This window comes from Phyllobates terribilis, unplaced genomic scaffold (genome assembly GCF_046119375.1).
Source record: "Phyllobates terribilis strain yellow unplaced genomic scaffold, ASM4611937v1 Scaffold_8__6_contigs__length_399053987, whole genome shotgun sequence".
Lineage (NCBI taxonomy): Eukaryota > Metazoa > Chordata > Amphibia > Anura > Dendrobatidae > Phyllobates > Phyllobates terribilis.
Window position 1 is genome coordinate 348941526 of NW_027362768.1, and position 21922 is coordinate 348963447.

The window sequence follows — 21922 nt, forward strand, 5'->3', positions numbered from 1 at the left end:
GGACTCTTTGGCTTTGCTTTTCTTCTCCTCATTGGATTTTTCATGTTAAAAGTTGCAGAAGCCAGATGACAAGCTCATTTTGGTTCAACTTCAGCAACTGTGCATTGCATTGCCATGTAATGTAATGCAATGCTATCTATCTAGCTCTCCCTCTATACTTCCTTTTGGATAAACAGACATATTAGGCAAGCATTTTGGAGCTTTCACCTAAATAACTACAGGTGGTGAGATAAGCTGCACAATATAATTGACCTTTCAGTATATTGTTGCACACACACCATCTATTTAGCAAATGCCCTTGTTATCAACAGCAGCCTTTTAAACTCACCTGAGCTAACAGGTATGTGAGCTGGTTACTCTGCTGCGCTTAAAATTTCTTTTTTGGTTTGCTACAATGCCTTTTCTGAAACGTTGTCTCCCTCTGCTGGAACACTGACTTCTTTCATTTAATGCCTGCAGACTATAAAAGAGAAACCAACCCAAAAAGTTTGGTTGATTAGTCTGTGGCATTCTTTTAAACTGTTGCTTATGGCGGTCTCTGTGAGCTTCTCAGTGACATTCAGCCATCCAGGTATCCCGCCTGCAGTAGACGGAATGTGGCAATGGAACGCTGGCTGCGCGTGTCATAATAGGCTCTGAGCCTTTATATACCTGCGCACAGCAGCAGCCACCTTCAGTCTGCTGCTGGACAGCCAGCAGCAGCAGCAGCAGCAGGAGAGGTAATTAATCAGCAACCCTCCTGCTAAGGGTAGACAGCTGCTCGTTCCACCCCCCCCCGCCTTAATTGGTTCTCCTCCCTTCCAACGGTGTTGAGGCGGGTGGGAACAGCCGGGGGTTGAGGGTACTGTGCTAAAAGAGGTGGAGTTATGCAGATCTAAAACGCGTGGATTGCAGCAGCAGCAAGCCGAAAAGTGCAGGCATGTGAGGGATCTAGAGGTTGACAGCATGTCTTCTTAACGGGAGTCCAGGTGGCCATCTCCACAAATGGACTTTTCAGAATCCTTGGGTGGCACCGTAGTCGGAAACCAATTCTGGTTATCGCTTCTCGGCCTTTTGGCTAAGATCAAGTGTAGTATCTGTTCTTATCAGTTTAATATCTGATACGTCCCCTATCTGGGGACCATATATTAAATGGATTTTTAGAACAGGGAGATGGAAAAAGAGCTTGCTCTGTCCACTCCATGCATTGACCTGGTATTGCAGTATCTCCAGGACCGGTGCACCCCTTCTTTAATGCAGTTTCTAAAATCAGAAAGAATTGAATTCAATGCTTTTTGTTCATTTGGCTTGTTTGTCGGATTTTGGGATGGACTCTTTGGCTTTGCTTTTCTTCTCCTCATTGGATTTTTCATGTTAAAAGTTGCAGAAGCCAGATGACAAGCTCATTTTGGTTCAACTTCAGCAACTGTGCATTGCATTGCCATGTAATGTAATGCAATGCTATCTATCTAGCTCTCCCTCTATACTTCCTTTTGGATAAACAGACATATTAGGCAAGCATTTTGGAGCTTTCACCTAAATAACTACAGGTGGTGAGATAAGCTGCACAATATAATTGACCTTTCAGTATATTGTTGCACACACACCATCTATTTAGCAAATGCCCTTGTTATCAACAGCAGCCTTTTAAACTCACCTGAGCTAACAGGTATGTGAGCTGGTTACTCTGCTGCGCTTAAAATTTCTTTTTTGGTTTGCTACAATGCCTTTTCTGAAACGTTGTCTCCCTCTGCTGGAACATTGACTTCTTTCATTTAATGCCTGCAGACTATAAAAGAGAAACCAACCCAAAAAGTTTGGTTGATTAGTCTGTGGCATTCTTTTAAACTGTTGCTTATGGCGGTCTCTGTGAGCTTCTCAGTGACATTCAGCCATCCAGGTATCCCGCCTGCAGTAGACGGAATGTGGCAATGGAACGCTGGCTGCGCGTGTCATAATAGGCTCTGAGCCTTTATATACCTACGCACAGCAGCAGCCACCTTCAGTCTGCTGCTGGACAGCCAGCAGCAGCAGCAGCAGCAGGAGAGGTAATTAATCAGCAACCCTCCTGCTAAGGGTAGACAGCTGCTCGTTCCACCCCCCCCCCGCCTTAATTGGTTCTCCTCCCTTCCAACGGTGTTGAGGCGGGTGGGAACAGCCGGGGGTTGAGGGTACTGTGCTAAAAGAGGTGGAGTTATGCAGATCTAAAACGCGTGGATTGCAGCAACAGCAAGCCGAAAAGTGCAGGCATGTGAGGGATCTAGAGGTTGACAGCATGTCTTCTTAACGGGAGTCCAGGTGGCCATCTCCACAAATGGACTTTTCAGAATCCTTGGGTGGCACCGTAGTCGGAAACCAATTCTGGTTATCGCTTCTCGGCCTTTTGGCTAAGATCAAGTGTAGTATCTGTTCTTATCAGTTTAATATCTGATACGTCCCCTATCTGGGGACCATATATTAAATGGATTTTTAGAACAGGGAGATGGAAAAAGAGCTTGCTCTGTCCACTCCACGCATTGACCTGGTATTGCAGTATCTCCAGGACCGGTGCACCCCTTCTTTAATGCAGTTTCTAAAATCAGAAAGAATTGAATTCAATGCTTTTTGTTCATTTGGCTTGTTTGTCGGATTTTGGGATGGACTCTTTGGCTTTGCTTTTCTTCTCCTCATTGGATTTTTCATGTTAAAAGTTGCAGAAGCCAGATGACAAGCTCATTTTGGTTCAACTTCAGCAACTGTGCATTGCATTGCCATGTAATGTAATGCAATGCTATCTATCTAGCTCTCCCTCTATACTTCCTTTTGGATAAACAGACATATTAGGCAAGCATTTTGGAGCTTTCACCTAAATAACTACAGGTGGTGAGATAAGCTGCACAATATAATTGACCTTTCAGTATATTGTTGCACACACACCATCTATTTAGCAAATGCCCTTGTTATCAACAGCAGCCTTTTAAACTCACCTGAGCTAACAGGTATGTGAGCTGGTTACTCTGCTGCGCTTAAAATTTCTTTTTTGGTTTGCTACAATGCCTTTTCTGAAACATTGTCTCCCTCTGCTGGAACACTGACTTCTTTCATTTAATGCCTGCAGACTGTAAAAGAGAAACCAACCCAAAAAGTTTGGTTGATTAGTCTGTGGCATTCTTTTAAACTGTTGCTTATGGCGGTCTCTGTGAGCTTCTCAGTGACATTCAGCCATCCAGGTATCCCGCCTGCAGTAGACGGAATGTGGCAATGGAACGCTGGCTGCGCGTGTCATAATAGGCTCTGAGCCTTTATATACCTACGCACAGCAGCAGCCACCTTCAGTCTGCTGCTGGACAGCCAGCAGCAGCAGCAGCAGCAGGAGAGGTAATTAATCAGCAACCCTCCTGCTAAGGGTAGACAGCTGCTCGTTCCACCCCCCCCCCGCCTTAATTGGTTCTCCTCCCTTCCAACGGTGTTGAGGCGGGTGGGAACAGCCGGGGGTTGAGGGTACTGTGCTAAAAGAGGTGGAGTTATGCAGATCTAAAACGCGTGGATTGCAGCAACAGCAAGCCGAAAAGTGCAGGCATGTGAGGGATCTAGAGGTTGACAGCATGTCTTCTTAACGGGAGTCCAGGTGGCCATCTCCACAAATGGACTTTTCAGAATCCTTGGGTGGCACCGTAGTCGGAAACCAATTCTGGTTATCGCTTCTCGGCCTTTTGGCTAAGATCAAGTGTAGTATCTGTTCTTATCAGTTTAATATCTGATACGTCCCCTATCTGGGGACCATATATTAAATGGATTTTTAGAACAGGGAGATGGAAAAAGAGCTTGCTCTGTCCACTCCACGCATTGACCTGGTATTGCAGTATCTCCAGGACCGGTGCACCCCTTCTTTAATGCAGTTTCTAAAATCAGAAAGAATTGAATTCAATGCTTTTTGTTCATTTGGCTTGTTTGTCGGATTTTGGGATGGACTCTTTGGCTTTGCTTTTCTTCTCCTCATTGGATTTTTCATGTTAAAAGTTGCAGAAGCCAGATGACAAGCTCATTTTGGTTCAACTTCAGCAACTGTGCATTGCATTGCCATGTAATGTAATGCAATGCTATCTATCTAGCTCTCCCTCTATACTTCCTTTTGGATAAACAGACATATTAGGCAAGCATTTTGGAGCTTTCACCTAAATAACTACAGGTGGTGAGATAAGCTGCACAATATAATTGACCTTTCAGTATATTGTTGCACACACACCATCTATTTAGCAAATGCCCTTGTTATCAACAGCAGCCTTTTAAACTCACCTGAGCTAACAGGTATGTGAGCTGGTTACTCTGCTGCGCTTAAAATTTCTTTTTTGGTTTGCTACAATGCCTTTTCTGAAACATTGTCTCCCTCTGCTGGAACACTGACTTCTTTCATTTAATGCCTGCAGACTGTAAAAGAGAAACCAACCCAAAAAGTTTGGTTGATTAGTCTGTGGCATTCTTTTAAACTGTTGCTTATGGCGGTCTCTGTGAGCTTCTCAGTGACATTCAGCCATCCAGGTATCCCGCCTGCAGTAGACGGAATGTGGCAATGGAACGCTGGCTGCGCGTGTCATAATAGGCTCTGAGCCTTTATATACCTGCGCACAGCAGCAGCCACCTTCAGTCTGCTGCTGGACAGCCAGCAGCAGCAGCAGGAGAGGTAATTAATCAGCAACCCTCCTGCTAAGGGTAGACAGCTGCTCGTTCCACCCCCCCCCCGCCTTAATTGGTTTTCCTCCCTTCCAACGGTGTTGAGGCGGGTGGGAACAGCCGGGGGTTGAGGGTACTGTGCTAAAAGAGGTGGAGTTATGCAGATCTAAAACGCGTGGATTGCAGCAGCAGCAAGCCGAAAAGTGCAGGCATGTGAGGGATCTAGAGGTTGACAGCATGTCTTCTTAACGGGAGTCCAGGTGGCCATCTCCACAAATGGACTTTTCAGAATCCTTGGGTGGCACCGTAGTCGGAAACCAATTCTGGTTATCGCTTCTCGGCCTTTTGGCTAAGATCAAGTGTAGTATCTGTTCTTATCAGTTTAATATCTGATACGTCCCCTATCTGGGGACCATATATTAAATGGATTTTTAGAACAGGGAGATGGAAAAAGAGCTTGCTCTGTCCACTCCACGCATTGACCTGGTATTGCAGTATCTCCAGGACCGGTGCACCCCTTCTTTAATGCAGTTTCTAAAATCAGAAAGAATTGAATTCAATGCTTTTTGTTCATTTGGCTTGTTTGTCGGATTTTGGGATGGACTCTTTGGCTTTGCTTTTCTTCTCCTCATTGGATTTTTCATGTTAAAAGTTGCAGAAGCCAGATGACAAGCTCATTTTGGTTCAACTTCAGCAACTGTGCATTGCATTGCCATGTAATGTAATGCAATGCTATCTATCTAGCTCTCCCTCTATACTTCCTTTTGGATAAACAGACATATTAGGCAAGCATTTTGGAGCTTTCACCTAAATAACTACAGGTGGTGAGATAAGCTGCACAATATAATTGACCTTTCAGTATATTGTTGCACACACACCATCTATTTAGCAAATGCCCTTGTTATCAACAGCAGCCTTTTAAACTCACCTGAGCTAACAGGTATGTGAGCTGGTTACTCTGCTGCGCTTAAAATTTCTTTTTTGGTTTGCTACAATGCCTTTTCTGAAACGTTGTCTCCCTCTGCTGGAACACTGACTTCTTTCATTTAATGCCTGCAGACTATAAAAGAGAAACCAACCCAAAAAGTTTGGTTGATTAGTCTGTGGCATTCTTTTAAACTGTTGCTTATGGCGGTCTCTGTGAGCTTCTCAGTGACATTCAGCCATCCAGGTATCCCGCCTGCAGTAGACGGAATGTGGCAATGGAACGCTGGCTGCGCGTGTCATAATAGGCTCTGAGCCTTTATATACCTGCGCACAGCAGCAGCCACCTTCAGTCTGCTGCTGGACAGCCAGCAGCAGCAGCAGCAGCAGGAGAGGTAATTAATCAGCAACCCTCCTGCTAAGGGTAGACAGCTGCTCGTTCCACCCCCCTCCCCGCCTTAATTGGTTCTCCTCCCTTCCAACGGTGTTGAGGCGGGTGGGAACAGCCGGGGGTTGAGGGTACTGTGCTAAAAGAGGTGGAGTTATGCAGATCTAAAACGCGTGGATTGCAGCAGCAGCAAGCCGAAAAGTGCAGGCATGTGAGGGATCTAGAGGTTGACAGCATGTCTTCTTAACGGGAGTCCAGGTGGCCATCTCCACAAATGGACTTTTCAGAATCCTTGGGTGGCACCGTAGTCGGAAACCAATTCTGGTTATCGCTTCTCGGCCTTTTGGCTAAGATCAAGTGTAGTATCTGTTCTTATCAGTTTAATATCTGATACGTCCCCTATCTGGGGACCATATATTAAATGGATTTTTAGAACAGGGAGATGGAAAAAGAGCTTGCTCTGTCCACTCCACGCATTGACCTGGTATTGCAGTATCTCCAGGACCGGTGCACCCCTTCTTTAATGCAGTTTCTAAAATCAGAAAGAATTGAATTCAATGCTTTTTGTTCATTTGGCTTGTTTGTCGGATTTTGGGATGGACTCTTTGGCTTTGCTTTTCTTCTCCTCATTGGATTTTTCATGTTAAAAGTTGCAGAAGCCAGATGACAAGCTCATTTTGGTTCAATCTCAGCAACTGTGCATTGCATTGCCATGTAATGTAATGCAATGCTATCTATCTAGCTCTCCCTCTATACTTCCTTTTGGATAAACAGACATATTAGGCAAGCATTTTGGAGCTTTCACCTAAATAACTACAGGTGGTGAGATAAGCTGCACAATATAATTGACCTTTCAGTATATTGTTGCACACACACCATCTATTTAGCAAATGCCCTTGTTATCAACAGCAGCCTTTTAAACTCACCTGAGCTAACAGGTATGTGAGCTGGTTACTCTGCTGCGCTTAAAATTTCTTTTTTGGTTTGCTACAATGCCTTTTCTGAAACGTTGTCTCCCTCTGCTGGAACACTGACTTCTTTCATTTAATGCCTGCAGACTATAAAAGAGAAACCAACCCAAAAAGTTTGGTTGATTAGTCTGTGGCATTCTTTTAAACTGTTGCTTATGGCGGTCTCTGTGAGCTTCTCAGTGACATTCAGCCATCCAGGTATCCCGCCTGCAGTAGACGGAATGTGGCAATGGAACGCTGGCTGCGCGTGTCATAATAGGCTCTGAGCCTTTATATACCTGCGCACAGCAGCAGCCACCTTCAGTCTGCTGCTGGACAGCCAGCAGCAGCAGCAGCAGCAGGAGAGGTAATTAATCAGCAACCCTCCTGCTAAGGGTAGACAGCTGCTCGTTCCACCCCCCCCCCCGCCTTAATTGGTTCTCCTCCCTTCCAACGGTGTTGAGGCGGGTGGGAACAGCCGGGGGTTGAGGGTACTGTGCTAAAAGAGGTGGAGTTATGCAGATCTAAAACGCGTGGATTGCAGCAGCAGCAAGCCGAAAAGTGCAGGCATGTGAGGGATCTAGAGGTTGACAGCATGTCTTCTTAACGGGAGTCCAGGTGGCCATCTCCACAAATGGACTTTTCAGAATCCTTGGGTGGCACCGTAGTCGGAAACCAATTCTGGTTATCGCTTCTCGGCCTTTTGGCTAAGATCAAGTGTAGTATCTGTTCTTATCAGTTTAATATCTGATACGTCCCCTATCTGGGGACCATATATTAAATGGATTTTTAGAACAGGGAGATGGAAAAAGAGCTTGCTCTGTCCACTCCACGCATTGACCTGGTATTGCAGTATCTCCAGGACCGGTGCACCCCTTCTTTAATGCAGTTTCTAAAATCAGAAAGAATTGAATTCAATGCTTTTTGTTCATTTGGCTTGTTTGTCGGATTTTGGGATGGACTCTTTGGCTTTGCTTTTCTTCTCCTCATTGGATTTTTCATGTTAAAAGTTGCAGAAGCCAGATGACAAGCTCATTTTGGTTCAACTTCAGCAACTGTGCATTGCATTGCCATGTAATGTAATGCAATGCTATCTATCTAGCTCTCCCTCTATACTTCCTTTTGGATAAACAGACATATTAGGCAAGCATTTTGGAGCTTTCACCTAAATAACTACAGGTGGTGAGATAAGCTGCACAATATAATTGACCTTTCAGTATATTGTTGCACACACACCATCTATTTAGCAAATGCCCTTGTTATCAACAGCAGCCTTTTAAACTCACCTGAGCTAACAGGTATGTGAGCTGGTTACTCTGCTGCGCTTAAAATTTCTTTTTTGGTTTGCTACAATGCCTTTTCTGAAACGTTGTCTCCCTCTGCTGGAACACTGACTTCTTTCATTTAATGCCTGCAGACTATAAAAGAGAAACCAACCCAAAAAGTTTGGTTGATTAGTCTGTGGCATTCTTTTAAACTGTTGCTTATGGCGGTCTCTGTGAGCTTCTCAGTGACATTCAGCCATCCAGGTATCCCGCCTGCAGTAGACGGAATGTGGCAATGGAACGCTGGCTGCGCGTGTCATAATAGGCTCTGAGCCTTTATATACCTGCGCACAGCAGCAGCCACCTTCAGTCTGCTGCTGGACAGCCAGCAGCAGCAGCAGCAGCAGGAGAGGTAATTAATCAGCAACCCTCCTGCTAAGGGTAGACAGCTGCTCGTTCCACCCCCCCCCCGCCTTAATTGGTTCTCCTCCCTTCCAATGGTGTTGAGGCGGGTGGGAACAGCCGGGGGTTGAAGGTACTGTGCTAAAAGAGGTGGAGTTATGCAGATCTAAAACGCGTGGATTGCAGCAGCAGCAAGCCGAAAAGTGCAGGCATGTGAGGGATCTAGAGGTTGACAGCATGTCTTCTTAACGGGAGTCCAGGTGGCCATCTCCACAAATGGACTTTTCAGAATCCTTGGGTGGCACCGTAGTCGGAAACCAATTCTGGTTATCGCTTCTCGGCCTTTTGGCTAAGATCAAGTGTAGTATCTGTTCTTATCAGTTTAATATCTGATACGTCCCCTATCTGGGGACCATATATTAAATGGATTTTTAGAACAGGGAGATGGAAAAAGAGCTTGCTCTGTCCACTCCACGCATTGACCTGGTATTGCAGTATCTCCAGGACCGGTGCACCCCTTCTTTAATGCAGTTTCTAAAATCAGAAAGAATTGAATTCAATGCTTTTTGTTCATTTGGCTTGTTTGTCGGATTTTGGGATGGACTCTTTGGCTTTGCTTTTCTTCTCCTCATTGGATTTTTCATGTTAAAAGTTGCAGAAGCCAGATGACAAGCTCATTTTGGTTCAACTTCAGCAACTGTGCATTGCATTGCCATGTAATGTAATGCAATGCTATCTATCTAGCTCTCCCTCTATACTTCCTTTTGGATAAACAGACATATTACGCAAGCATTTTGGAGCTTTCACCTAAATAACTACAGGTGGTGAGATAAGCTGCACAATATAATTGACCTTTCAGTATATTGTTGCACACACACCATCTATTTAGCAAATGCCCTTGATATCAACAGCAGCCTTTTAAACTCACCTGAGCTAACAGGTATGTGAGCTGGTTACTCTGCTGCACTTAAAATTTCTTTTTTGCTTTGCTACAATGCCTTTTCTGAAACGTTGTCTCCCTCTGCTGGAACACTGACTTCTTTCATTTAATGCCTGCAGACTATAAAAGAGAAACCAACCCAAAAAGTTTGGTTGATTAGTCTGTGGCATTCTTTTAAACTGTTGCTTATGGCGGTCTCTGTGAGCTTCTCAGTGACATTCAGCCATCCAGGTATCCCGCCTGCAGTAGACGGAATGTGGCAATGGAACGCTGGCTGCGCGTGTCATAATAGGCTCTGAGCCTTTATATACCTGCGCACAGCAGCAGCCACCTTCAGTCTGCTGCTGGACAGCCAGCAGCAGCAGCAGCAGCAGGAGAGGTAATTAATCAGCAACCCTCCTGCTAAGGGTAGACAGCTGCTCGTTCCACCCCCCCCCCCGCCTTAATTGGTTCTCCTCCCTTCCAACGGTGTTGAGGCGGGTGGGAACAGCCGGGGGTTGAGGGTACTGTGCTAAAAGAGGTGGAGTTATGCAGATCTAAAACGCGTGGATTGCAGCAGCAGCAAGCCGAAAAGTGCAGGCATGTGAGGGATCTAGAGGTTGACAGCATGTCTTCTTAACGGGAGTCCAGGTGGCCATCTCCACAAATGGACTTTTCAGAATCCTTGGGTGGCACCGTAGTCGGAAACCAATTCTGGTTATCGCTTCTCGGCCTTTTGGCTAAGATCAAGTGTAGTATCTGTTCTTATCAGTTTAATATCTGATACGTCCCCTATCTGGGGACCATATATTAAATGGATTTTTAGAACAGGGAGATGGAAAAAGAGCTTGCTCTGTCCACTCCACGCATTGACCTGGTATTGCAGTATCTCCAGGACCGGTGCACCCCTTCTTTAATGCAGTTTCTAAAATCAGAAAGAATTGAATTCAATGCTTTTTGTTCATTTGGCTTGTTTGTCGGATTTTGGGATGGACTCTTTGGCTTTGCTTTTCTTCTCCTCATTGGATTTTTCATGTTAAAAGTTGCAGAAGCCAGATGACAAGCTCATTTTGGTTCAACTTCAGCAACTGTGCATTGCATTGCCATGTAATGTAATGCAATGCTATCTATCTAGCTCTCCCTCTATACTTCCTTTTGGATAAACAGACATATTAGGCAAGCATTTTGGAGCTTTCACCTAAATAACTACAGGTGGTGAGATAAGCTGCACAATATAATTGACCTTTCAGTATATTGTTGCACACACACCATCTATTTAGCAAATGCCCTTGTTATCAACAGCAGCCTTTTAAACTCACCTGAGCTAACAGGTATGTGAGCTGGTTACTCTGCTGCGCTTAAAATTTCTTTTTTGGTTTGCTACAATGCCTTTTCTGAAACGTTGTCTCCCTCTGCTGGAACACTGACTTCTTTCATTTAATGCCTGCAGACTATAAAAGAGAAACCAACCCAAAAAGTTTGGTTGATTAGTCTGTGGCATTCTTTTAAACTGTTGCTTATGGCGGTCTCTGTGAGCTTCTCAGTGACATTCAGCCATCCAGGTATCCCGCCTGCAGTAGACAGAATGTGGCAATGGAACGCTGGCTGCGCGTGTCATAATAGGCTCTGAGCCTTTATATACCTGCGCACAGCAGCAGCCACCTTCAGTCTGCTGCTGGACAGCCAGCAGCAGCAGCAGCAGCAGCAGGAGAGGTAATTAATCAGCAACCCTCCTGCTAAGGGTAGACAGCTGCTCGTTCCACCCCCCCCCCCCCCCGCCTTAATTGGTTCTCCTCCCTTCCAACGGTGTTGAGGCGGGTGGGAACAGCCGGGGGTTGAGGGTACTGTGCTAAAAGAGGTGGAGTTATGCAGATCTAAAACGCGTGGATTGCAGCAGCAGCAAGCTGAAAAGTGCAGGCATGTGAGGGATCTAGAGGTTGACAGCATGTCTTCTTAACGGGAGTCCAGGTGGCCATCTCCACAAATGGACTTTTCAGAATCCTTGGGTGGCACCGTAGTCGGAAACCAATTCTGGTTATCGCTTCTCGGCCTTTTGGCTAAGATCAAGTGTAGTATCTGTTCTTATCAGTTTAATATCTGATACGTCCCCTATCTGGGGACCATATATTAAATGGATTTTTAGAACAGGGAGATGGAAAAAGAGCTTGCTCTGTCCACTCCACGCATTGACCTGGTATTGCAGTATCTCCAGGACCGGTGCACCCCTTCTTTAATGCAGTTTCTAAAATCAGAAAGAATTGAATTCAATGCTTTTTGTTCATTTGGCTTGTTTGTCGGATTTTGGGATGGACTCTTTGGCTTTGCTTTTCTTCTCCTCATTGGATTTTTCATGTTAAAAGTTGCAGAAGCCAGATGACAAGCTCATTTTGGTTCAACTTCAGCAACTGTGCATTGCATTGCCATGTAATGTAATGCAATGCTATCTATCTAGCTCTCCCTCTATACTTCCTTTTGGATAAACAGACATATTAGGCAAGCATTTTGGAGCTTTCACCTAAATAACTACAGGTGGTGAGATAAGCTGCACAATATAATTGACCTTTCAGTATATTGTTGCACACACACCATCTATTTAGCAAATGCCCTTGTTATCAACAGCAGCCTTTTAAACTCACCTGAGCTAACAGGTATGTGAGCTGGTTACTCTGCTGCGCTTAAAATTTCTTTTTTGGTTTGCTACAATGCCTTTTCTGAAACGTTGTCTCCCTCTGCTGGAACACTGACTTCTTTCATTTAATGCCTGCAGACTATAAAAGAGAAACCAACCCAAAAAGTTTGGTTGATTAGTCTGTGGCATTCTTTTAAACTGTTGCTTATGGCGGTCTCTGTGAGCTTCTCAGTGACATTCAGCCATCCAGGTATCCCGCCTGCAGTAGACGGAATGTGGCAATGGAACGCTGGCTGCGCGTGTCATAATAGGCTCTGAGCCTTTATATACCTGCGCACAGCAGCAGCCACCTTCAGTCTGCTGCTGGACAGCCAGCAGCAGCAGCAGCAGGAGAGGTAATTAATCAGCAACCCTCCTGCTAAGGGTAGACAGCTGCTCGTTCCACCCCCCCCCCGCCTTAATTGGTTCTCCTCCCTTCCAACGGTGTTGAGGCGGGTGGGAACAGCCGGGGGTTGAGGGTACTGTGCTAAAAGAGGTGGAGTTATGCAGATCTAAAACGCGTGGATTGCAGCAGCAGCAAGCCGAAAAGTGCAGGCATGTGAGGGATCTAGAGGTTGACAGCATGTCTTCTTAACGGGAGTCCAGGTGGCCATCTCCACAAATGGACTTTTCGGAATCCTTGGGTGGCACCGTAGTCGGAAACCAATTCTGGTTATCGCTTCTCGGCCTTTTGGCTAAGATCAAGTGTAGTATCTGTTCTTATCAGTTTAATATCTGATACGTCCCCTATCTGGGGACCATATATTAAATGGATTTTTAGAACAGGGAGATGGAAAAAGAGCTTGCTCTGTCCACTCCACGCATTGACCTGGTATTGCAGTATCTCCAGGACCGGTGCACCCCTTCTTTAATGCAGTTTCTAAAATCAGAAAGAATTGAATTCAATGCTTTTTGTTCATTTGGCTTGTTTGTCGGATTTTGGGATGGACTCTTTGGCTTTGCTTTTCTTCTCCTCATTGGATTTTTCATGTTAAAAGTTGCAGAAGCCAGATGACAAGCTCATTTTGGTTCAACTTCAGCAACTGTGCATTGCATTGCCATGTAATGTAATGCAATGCTATCTATCTAGCTCTCCCTCTATACTTCCTTTTGGATAAACAGACATATTAGGCAAGCATTTTGGAGCTTTCACCTAAATAACTACAGGTGGTGAGATAAGCTGCACAATATAATTGACCTTTCAGTATATTGTTGCACACACACCATCTATTTAGCAAATGCCCTTGTTATCAACAGCAGCCTTTTAAACTCACCTGAGCTAACAGGTATGTGAGCTGGTTACTCTGCTGCGCTTAAAATTTCTTTTTTGGTTTGCTACAATGCCTTTTCTGAAACGTTGTCTCCCTCTGCTGGAACACTGACTTCTTTCATTTAATGCCTGCAGACTATAAAAGAGAAACCAACCCAAAAAGTTTGGTTGATTAGTCTGTGGCATTCTTTTAAACTGTTGCTTATGGCGGTCTCTGTGAGCTTCTCAGTGACATTCAGCCATCCAGGTATCCCGCCTGCAGTAGATGGAATGTGGCAATGGAACGCTGGCTGCGCGTGTCATAATAGGCTCTGAGCCTTTATATACCTGCGCACAGCAGCAGCCACCTTCAGTCTGCTGCTGGACAGCCAGCAGCAGCAGCAGCAGCAGGAGAGGTAATTAATCAGCAACCCTCCTGCTAAGGGTAGACAGCTGCTCGTTCCACCCCCCCCCCGCCTTAATTGGTTCTCCTCCCTTCCAACGGTGTTGAGGCGGGTGGGAACAGCCGGGGGTTGAGGGTACTGTGCTAAAAGAGGTGGAGTTATGCAGATCTAAAACGCGTGGATTGCAGCAGCAGCAAGCCGAAAAGTGCAGGCATGTGAGGGATCTAGAGGTTGACAGCATGTCTTCTTAACGGGAGTCCAGGTGGCCATCTCCACAAATGGACTTTTCAGAATCCTTGGGTGGCACCGTAGTCGGAAACCAATTCTGGTTATCGCTTCTCGGCCTTTTGGCTAAGATCAAGTGTAGTATCTGTTCTTATCAGTTTAATATCTGATACGTCCCCTATCTGGGGACCATATATTAAATGGATTTTTAGAACAGGGAGATGGAAAAAGAGCTTGCTCTGTCCACTCCACGCATTGACCTGGTATTGCAGTATCTCCAGGACCGGTGCACCCCTTCTTTAATGCAGTTTCTAAAATCAGAAAGAATTGAATTCAATGCTTTTTGTTCATTTGGCTTGTTTGTCGGATTTTGGGATGGACTCTTTGGCTTTGCTTTTCTTCTCCTCATTGGATTTTTCATGTTAAAAGTTGCAGAAGCCAGATGACAAGCTCATTTTGGTTCAACTTCAGCAACTGTGCATTGCATTGCCATGTAATGTAATGCAATGCTATCTATCTAGCTCTCCCTCTATACTTCCTTTTGGATAAACAGACATATTAGGCAAGCATTTTGGAGCTTTCACCTAAATAACTACAGGTGGTGAGATAAGCTGCACAATATAATTGACCTTTCAGTATATTGTTGCACACACACCATCTATTTAGCAAATGCCCTTGTTATCAACAGCAGCCTTTTAAACTCACCTGAGCTAACAGGTATGTGAGCTGGTTACTCTGCTGCGCTTAAAATTTCTTTTTTGGTTTGCTACAATGCCTTTTCTGAAACGTTGTCTCCCTCTGCTGGAACACTGACTTCTTTCATTTAATGCCTGCAGACTATAAAAGAGAAACCAACCCAAAAAGTTTGGTTGATTAGTCTGTGGCATTCTTTTAAACTGTTGCTTATGGCGGTCTCTGTGAGCTTCTCAGTGACATTCAGCCATCCAGGTATCCCGCCTGCAGTAGACGGAATGTGGCAATGGAACGCTGGCTGCGCGTGTCATAATAGGCTCTGAGCCTTTATATACCTGCGCACAGCAGCAGCCACCTTCAGTCTGCTGCTGGACAGCCAGCAGCAGCAGCAGCAGCAGGAGAGGTAATTAATCAGCAACCCTCCTGCTAAGGGTAGACAGCTGCTCGTTCCACCCCCCCCCGCCTTAATTGGTTCTCCTCCCTTCCAACGGTGTTGAGGCGGGTGGGAACAGCCGGGGGTTGAGGGTACTGTGCTAAAAGAGGTGGAGTTATGCAGATCTAAAACGCGTGGATTGCAGCAGCAGCAAGCCGAAAAGTGCAGGCATGTGAGGGATCTAGAGGTTGACAGCATGTCTTCTTAACGGGAGTCCAGGTGGCCATCTCCACAAATGGACTTTTCAGAATCCTTGGGTGGCACCGTAGTCGGAAACCAATTCTGGTTATCGCTTCTCGGCCTTTTGGCTAAGATCAAGTGTAGTATCTGTTCTTATCAGTTTAATATCTGATACGTCCCCTATCTGGGGACCATATATTAAATGGATTTTTAGAACAGGGAGATGGAAAAAGAGCTTGCTCTGTCCACTCCACGCATTGACCTGGTATTGCAGTATCTCCAGGACCGGTGCACCCCTTCTTTAATGCAGTTTCTAAAATCAGAAAGAATTGAATTCAATGCTTTTTGTTCATTTGGCTTGTTTGTCGGATTTTGGGATGGACTCTTTGGCTTTGCTTTTCTTCTCCTCATTGGATTTTTCATGTTAAAAGTTGCAGAAGCCAGATGACAAGCTCATTTTGGTTCAACTTCAGCAACTGTGCATTGCATTGCCATGTAATGTAATGCAATGCTATCTATCTAGCTCTCCCTCTATACTTCCTTTTGGATAAACAGACATATTAGGCAAGCATTTTGGAGCTTTCACCTAAATAACTACAGGTGGTGAGATAAGCTGCACAATATAATTGACCTTTCAGTATATTGTTGCACACACACCATCTATTTAGCAAATGCCCTTGTTATCAACAGCAGCCTTTTAAACTCACCTGAGCTAACAGGTATGTGAGCTGGTTACTCTGCTGCGCTTAAAATTTCTTTTTTGGTTTGCTACAATGCCTTTTCTGAAACGTTGTCTCCCTCTGCTGGAACACTGACTTCTTTCATTTAATGCCTGCAGACTATAAAAGAGAAACCAACCCAAAAAGTTTGGTTGATTAGTCTGTGGCATTCTTTTAAACTGTTGCTTATGGCGGTCTCTGTGAGCTTCTCAGTGACATTCAGCCATCCAGGTATCCCGCCTGCAGTAGACGGAATGTGGCAATGGAACGCTGGCTGCGCGTGTCATAATAGGCTCTGAGCCTTTATATACCTGCGCACAGCAGCAGCCACCTTCAGTCTGCTGCTGGACAGCCAGCAGCAGCAGGAGAGGTAATTAATCAGCAACCCTCCTGCTAAGGGTAGACAGCTGCTCGTTCCACCCCCCCCCCCCCGCCTTAATTGGTTCTCCTCCCTTCCAACGGTGTTGAGGCGGGTGGGAACAGCCGGGGGTTGAGGGTACTGTGCTAAAAGAGGTGGAGTTATGCAGATCTAAAACGCGTGGATTGCAGCAGCAGCAAGCCGAAAAGTGCAGGCATGTGAGGGATCTAGAGGTTGACAGCATGTCTTCTTAACGGGAGTCCAGGTGGCCATCTCCACAAATGGACTTTTCAGAATCCTTGGGTGGCACCGTAGTCGGAAACCAATTCTGGTTATCGCTTCTCGGCCTTTTGGCTAAGATCAAGTGTAGTATCTGTTCTTATCAGTTTAATATCTGATACGTCCCCTATCTGGGGACCATATATTAAATGGATTTTTAGAACAGGGAGATGGAAAAAGAGCTTGCTCTGTCCACTCCACGCATTGACCTGGTATTGCAGTATCTCCAGGACCGGTGCACCCCTTCTTTAATGCAGTTTCTAAAATCAGAAAGAATTGAATTCAATGCTTTTTGTTCATTTGGCTTGTTTGTCGGATTTTGGGATGGACTCTTTGGCTTTGCTTTTCTTCTCCTCATTGGATTTTTCATGTTAAAAGTTGCAGAAGCCAGATGACAAGCTCATTTTGGTTCAACTTCAGCAACTGTGCATTGCATTGCCATGTAATGTAATGCAATGCTATCTATCTAGCTCTCCCTCTATACTTCCTTTTGGATAAACAGACATATTAAGCAAGCATTTTGGAGCTTTCACCTAAATAACTACAGGTGGTGAGATAAGCTGCACAATATAATTGACCTTTCAGTATATTGTTGCACACACACCATCTATTTAGCAAATGCCCTTGTTATCAACAGCAGCCTTTTAAACTCACCTGAGCTAACAGGTATGTGAGCTGGTTACTCTGCTGCGCTTAAAATTTCTTTTTTGGTTTGCTACAATGCCTTGTCTGAAACGTTGTCTCCCTCTGCTGGAACACTGACTTCTTTCATTTAATGCCTGCAGACTATAAAAGAGAAACCAACCCAAAAAGTTTGGTTGATTAGTCTGTGGCATTCTTTTAAACTTTTGCTTATGGCGGTCTCTGTGAGCTTCTCAGTGACATTCAGCCATCCAGGTATCCCGCCTGCAGTAGACGGAATGTGGCAATGGAACGCTGGCTGCGCGTGTCATAATAGGCTCTGAGCCTTTATATACCTGCGCACAGCAGCAGCCACCTTCAGTCTGCTGCTGGACAGCCAGCAGCAGCAGCAGCAGCAGCAGGAGAGGTAATTAATCAGCAACCCTCCTGCTAAGGGTAGACAGCTGCTCGTTCCACCCCCCCCCCGCCTTAATTGGTTCTCCTCCCTTCCAACGGTGTTGAGGCGGGTGGGAACAGCCGGGGGTTGAGGGTACTGTGCTAAAAGAGGTGGAGTTATGCAGATCTAAAACGCGTGGATTGCAGCAGCAGCAAGCCGAAAAGTGCAGGCATGTGAGGGATCTAGAGGTTGACAGCATGTCTTCTTAACGGGAGTCCAGGTGGCCATCTCCACAAATGGACTTTTCAGAATCCTTGGGTGGCACCGTAGTCGGAAACCAATTCTGGTTATCGCTTCTCGGCCTTTTGGCTAAGATCAAGTGTAGTATCTGTTCTTATCAGTTTAATATCTGATACGTCCCCTATCTGGGGACCATATATTAAATGGATTTTTAGAACAGGGAGATGGAAAAAGAGCTTGCTCTGTCCACTCCACGCATTGACCTGGTATTGCAGTATCTCCAGGACCGGTGCACCCCTTCTTTAATGCAGTTTCTAAAATCAGAAAGAATTGAATTCAATGCTTTTTGTTCATTTGGCTTGTTTGTCGGATTTTGGGATGGACTCTTTGGCTTTGCTTTTCTTCTCCTCATTGGATTTTTCATGTTAAAAGTTGCAGAAGCCAGATGACAAGCTCATTTTGGTTCAACTTCAGCAACTGTGCATTGCATTGCCATGTAATTTAATGCAATGCTATCTATCTAGCTCTCCCTCTATACTTCCTTTTGGATAAACAGACATATTAGGCAAGCATTTTGGAGCTTTCACCTAAATAACTACAGGTGGTGAGATAAGCTGCACAATATAAATGACCTTTCAGTATATTGTTGCACACACACCATCTATTTAGCAAATGCCCTTGTTATCAACAGCAGCCTTTTAAACTCACCTGAGCTAACAGGTATGTGAGCTGGTTACTCTGCTGCGCTTAAAATTTCTTTTTTGGTTTGCTACAATGCCTTTTCTGAAACGTTGTCTCCCTCTGCTGGAACACTGACTTCTTTCGTTTAATGCCTGCAGACTATAAAAGAGAAACCAACCCAAAAAGTTTGGTTGATTAGTCTGTGGCATTCTTTTAAACTGTTGCTTATGGTGGTCTCTGTGAGCTTCTCAGTGACATTCAGCCATCCAGGTATCCCGCCTGCAGTAGACGGAATGTGGCAATGGAACGCTGGCTGCGCGTGTCATAATAGGCTCTGAGCCTTTATATACCTGCGCACAGCAGCAGCCACCTTCAGTCTGCTGCTGGACAGCCAGCAGCAGCAGCAGCAGCAGGAGAGGTAATTAATCAGCAACCCTCCTGCTAAGGGTAGACAGCTGCTCGTTCCACCCCCCCCCCCGCCTTAATTGGTTCTCCTCCCTTCCAACGGTGTTGAGGCGGGTGGGAACAGCCGGGGGTTGAGGGTACTGTGCTAAAAGAGGTGGAGTTATGCAGATCTAAAACGCGTGGATTGCAGCAGCAGCAAGCCGAAAAGTGCAGGCATGTGAGGGATCTAGAGGTTGACAGCATGTCTTCTTAACGGGAGTCCAAGTGGCCATCTCCACAAATGGACTTTTCAGAATCCTTGGGTGGCACCGTAGTCGGAAACCAATTCTGGTTATCGCTTCTCGGCCTTTTGGCTAAGATCAAGTGTAGTATCTGTTCTTATCAGTTTAATATCTGATACGTCCCCTATCTGGGGACCATATATTAAATGGATTTTTAGAACAGGGAGATGGAAAAAGAGCTTGCTCTGTCCACTCCACGCATTGACCTGGTATTGCAGTATCTCCAGGACCGGTGCACCCCTTCTTTAATGCAGTTTCTAAAATCAGAAAGAATTGAATTCAATGCTTTTTGTTCATTTGGCTTGTTTGTCGGATTTTGGGATGGACTCTTTGGCTTTGCTTTTCTTCTCCTCATTGGATTTTTCATGTTAAAAGTTGCAGAAGCCAGATGACAAGCTCATTTTGGTTCAACTTCAGCAACTGTGCATTGCATTGCCATGTAATGTAATGCAATGCTATCTATCTAGCTCTCCCTCTATACTTCCTTTTGGATAAACAGACATATTAAGCAAGCATTTTGGAGCTTTCACCTAAATAACTACAGGTGGTGAGATAAGCTGCGCAATATAATTGACCTTTCAGTATATTGTTGCACACACACCATCTATTTAGCAAATGCCCTTGTTATCAACAGCAGCCTTTTAAACTCACCTGAGCTAACAGGTATGTGAGCTGGTTACTCTGCTGCGCTTAAAATTTCTTTTTTGGTTTGCTACAATGCCTTGTCTGAAACGTTGTCTCCCTCTGCTGGAACACTGACTTCTTTCATTTAATGCCTGCAGACTATAAAAGAGAAACCAACCCAAAAAGTTTGGTTGATTAGTCTGTGGCATTCTTTTAAACTGTTGCTTATGGCGGTCTCTGTGAGCTTCTCAGTGACATTCAGCCATCCAGGTATCCCGCCTGCAGTAGACGGAATGTGGCAATGGAACGCTGGCTGCGCGTGTCATAATAGGCTCTGAGCCTTTATATACCTGCGCACAGCAGCAGCCACCTTCAGTCTGCTGCTGGACAGCCAGCAGCAGCAGCAGCAGCAGCAGGAGAGGTAATTAATCAGCAACCCTCCTGCTAAGGGTAGACAGCTGCTCGTTCCACCCCCCCCCCGCCTTAATTGGTTCTCCTCCCTTCCAACGGTGTTGAGGCGGGTGGGAACAGCCGGGGGTTGAGGGTACTGTGCTAAAAGAGGTGTAGTTATGCAGATCTAAAACGCGTGGATTGCAGCAGCAGCAAGCCGAAAAGTGCAGGCATGTGAGGGATCTAGAGGTTGACAGCATGTCTTCTTAACGGGAGTCCAGGTGGCCATCTCCACAAATGGACTTTTCAGAATCCTTGGGTGGCACCGTAGTCGGAAACCAATTCTGGTTATCGCTTCTCGGCCTTTTGGCTAAGATCAAGTGTAGTATCTGTTCTTATCAGTTTAATATCTGATACGTCCCCTATCTGGGGACCATATATTAAATGGATTTTTAGAACAGGGAGATGGAAAAAGAGCTTGCTCTGTCCACTCCACGCATTGACCTGGTATTGCAGTATCTCCAGGACCGGTGCACCCCTTCTTTAATGCAGTTTCTAAAATCAGAAAGAATTGAATTCAATGCTTTTTGTTCATTTGGCTTGTTTGTCGGATTTTGGGATGGACTCTTTGGCTTTGCTTTTCTTCTCCTCATTGGATTTTTCATGTTAAAAGTTGCAGAAGCCAGATGACAAGCTCATTTTGGTTCAACTTCAGCAACTGTGCATTGCATTGCCATGTAATTTAATGCAATGCTATCTATCTAGCTCTCCCTCTATACTTCCTTTTGGATAAACAGACATATTAGGCAAGCATTTTGGAGCTTTCACCTAAATAACTACAGGTGGTGAGATAAGCTGTACAATATAATTGACCTTTCAGTATATTGTTGCACACACACCATCTATTTAGCAAATGCCCTTGTTATCAACAGCAGCCTTTTAAACTCACCTGAGCTAACAGGTATGTGAGCTGGTTACTCTGCTGCGCTTAAAATTTCTTTTTTGGTTTGCTACAATGCCTTTTCTGAAACGTTGTCTCCCTCTGCTGGAACACTGACTTCTTTCATTTAATGCCTGCAGACTATAAAAGAGAAACCAACCCAAAAAGTTTGGTTGATTAGTCTGTGGCATTCTTTTAAACTGTTGCTTATGGCGGTCTCTGTGAGCTTCTCAGTGACATTCAGCCATCCAGGTATCCCGCCTGCAGTAGACGGAATGTGGCAATGGAACGCTGGCTGCGCGTGTCATAATAGGCTCTGAGCCTTTATATACCTGCGCACAGCAGCAGCCACCTTCAGTCTGCTGCTGGACAGCCAGCAGCAGCAGCAGCAGCAGGAGAGGTAATTAATCAGCAACCCTCCTGCTAAGGGTAGACAGCTGCTCGTTCCACCCCCCCCCCCGCCTTAATTGGTTCTCCTCCCTTCCAACGGTGTTGAGGCGGGTGGGAACAGCCGGGGGTTGAGGGTACTGTGCTAAAAGAGGTGGAGTTATGCAGATCTAAAACGCGTGGATTGCAGCAGCAGCAAGCCGAAAAGTGCAGGCATGTGAGGGATCTAGAGGTTGACAGCATGTCTACTTAACGGGAGTCCAGGTGGCCA

At 45.4% G+C, this 21922-nt stretch overlaps 16 non-coding genes across 16 annotated transcripts; all 16 read left to right on the forward strand.

Moving 5' to 3' along the window:
* The first annotated feature begins 1037 nt into the window (after positions 1–1037).
* LOC141159461 (U2 spliceosomal RNA) lies at positions 1038–1228 on the forward strand. Its single transcript, XR_012249467.1, has one exon. It is a non-coding gene; the product is annotated as a U2 spliceosomal RNA (small nuclear RNA).
* Positions 1229–2346: 1118 nt separating this feature from the next.
* On the forward strand, positions 2347–2537 carry LOC141159318 (U2 spliceosomal RNA). The gene has a single exon (XR_012249326.1). It is a non-coding gene; the product is annotated as a U2 spliceosomal RNA (small nuclear RNA).
* A 1118-nt stretch (positions 2538–3655) lies between these two features.
* On the forward strand, positions 3656–3846 carry LOC141159319 (U2 spliceosomal RNA). The gene has a single exon (XR_012249327.1). It is a non-coding gene; the product is annotated as a U2 spliceosomal RNA (small nuclear RNA).
* A 1112-nt stretch (positions 3847–4958) lies between these two features.
* LOC141159320 (U2 spliceosomal RNA) lies at positions 4959–5149 on the forward strand. The gene has a single exon (XR_012249328.1). It is a non-coding gene; the product is annotated as a U2 spliceosomal RNA (small nuclear RNA).
* A 1119-nt stretch (positions 5150–6268) lies between these two features.
* LOC141159321 (U2 spliceosomal RNA) lies at positions 6269–6459 on the forward strand. The gene has a single exon (XR_012249329.1). It is a non-coding gene; the product is annotated as a U2 spliceosomal RNA (small nuclear RNA).
* A 1119-nt stretch (positions 6460–7578) lies between these two features.
* LOC141159323 (U2 spliceosomal RNA) lies at positions 7579–7769 on the forward strand. The gene has a single exon (XR_012249331.1). It is a non-coding gene; the product is annotated as a U2 spliceosomal RNA (small nuclear RNA).
* Positions 7770–8887: 1118 nt separating this feature from the next.
* LOC141159324 (U2 spliceosomal RNA) lies at positions 8888–9078 on the forward strand. Its single transcript, XR_012249332.1, has one exon. It is a non-coding gene; the product is annotated as a U2 spliceosomal RNA (small nuclear RNA).
* A 1119-nt stretch (positions 9079–10197) lies between these two features.
* On the forward strand, positions 10198–10388 carry LOC141159325 (U2 spliceosomal RNA). Its single transcript, XR_012249333.1, has one exon. It is a non-coding gene; the product is annotated as a U2 spliceosomal RNA (small nuclear RNA).
* Positions 10389–11514: 1126 nt separating this feature from the next.
* On the forward strand, positions 11515–11705 carry LOC141159326 (U2 spliceosomal RNA). Its single transcript, XR_012249334.1, has one exon. It is a non-coding gene; the product is annotated as a U2 spliceosomal RNA (small nuclear RNA).
* A 1115-nt stretch (positions 11706–12820) lies between these two features.
* On the forward strand, positions 12821–13011 carry LOC141159327 (U2 spliceosomal RNA). Its single transcript, XR_012249335.1, has one exon. It is a non-coding gene; the product is annotated as a U2 spliceosomal RNA (small nuclear RNA).
* A 1118-nt stretch (positions 13012–14129) lies between these two features.
* LOC141159330 (U2 spliceosomal RNA) lies at positions 14130–14320 on the forward strand. The gene has a single exon (XR_012249337.1). It is a non-coding gene; the product is annotated as a U2 spliceosomal RNA (small nuclear RNA).
* A 1117-nt stretch (positions 14321–15437) lies between these two features.
* Positions 15438–15628, forward strand: LOC141159331 (U2 spliceosomal RNA). Its single transcript, XR_012249338.1, has one exon. It is a non-coding gene; the product is annotated as a U2 spliceosomal RNA (small nuclear RNA).
* A 1112-nt stretch (positions 15629–16740) lies between these two features.
* Positions 16741–16931, forward strand: LOC141159332 (U2 spliceosomal RNA). The gene has a single exon (XR_012249339.1). It is a non-coding gene; the product is annotated as a U2 spliceosomal RNA (small nuclear RNA).
* A 1121-nt stretch (positions 16932–18052) lies between these two features.
* Positions 18053–18243, forward strand: LOC141159333 (U2 spliceosomal RNA). The gene has a single exon (XR_012249341.1). It is a non-coding gene; the product is annotated as a U2 spliceosomal RNA (small nuclear RNA).
* A 1119-nt stretch (positions 18244–19362) lies between these two features.
* LOC141159334 (U2 spliceosomal RNA) lies at positions 19363–19553 on the forward strand. The gene has a single exon (XR_012249342.1). It is a non-coding gene; the product is annotated as a U2 spliceosomal RNA (small nuclear RNA).
* Positions 19554–20674: 1121 nt separating this feature from the next.
* Positions 20675–20865, forward strand: LOC141159335 (U2 spliceosomal RNA). The gene has a single exon (XR_012249343.1). It is a non-coding gene; the product is annotated as a U2 spliceosomal RNA (small nuclear RNA).
* The last annotated feature ends 1057 nt before the right edge of the window (positions 20866–21922 follow it).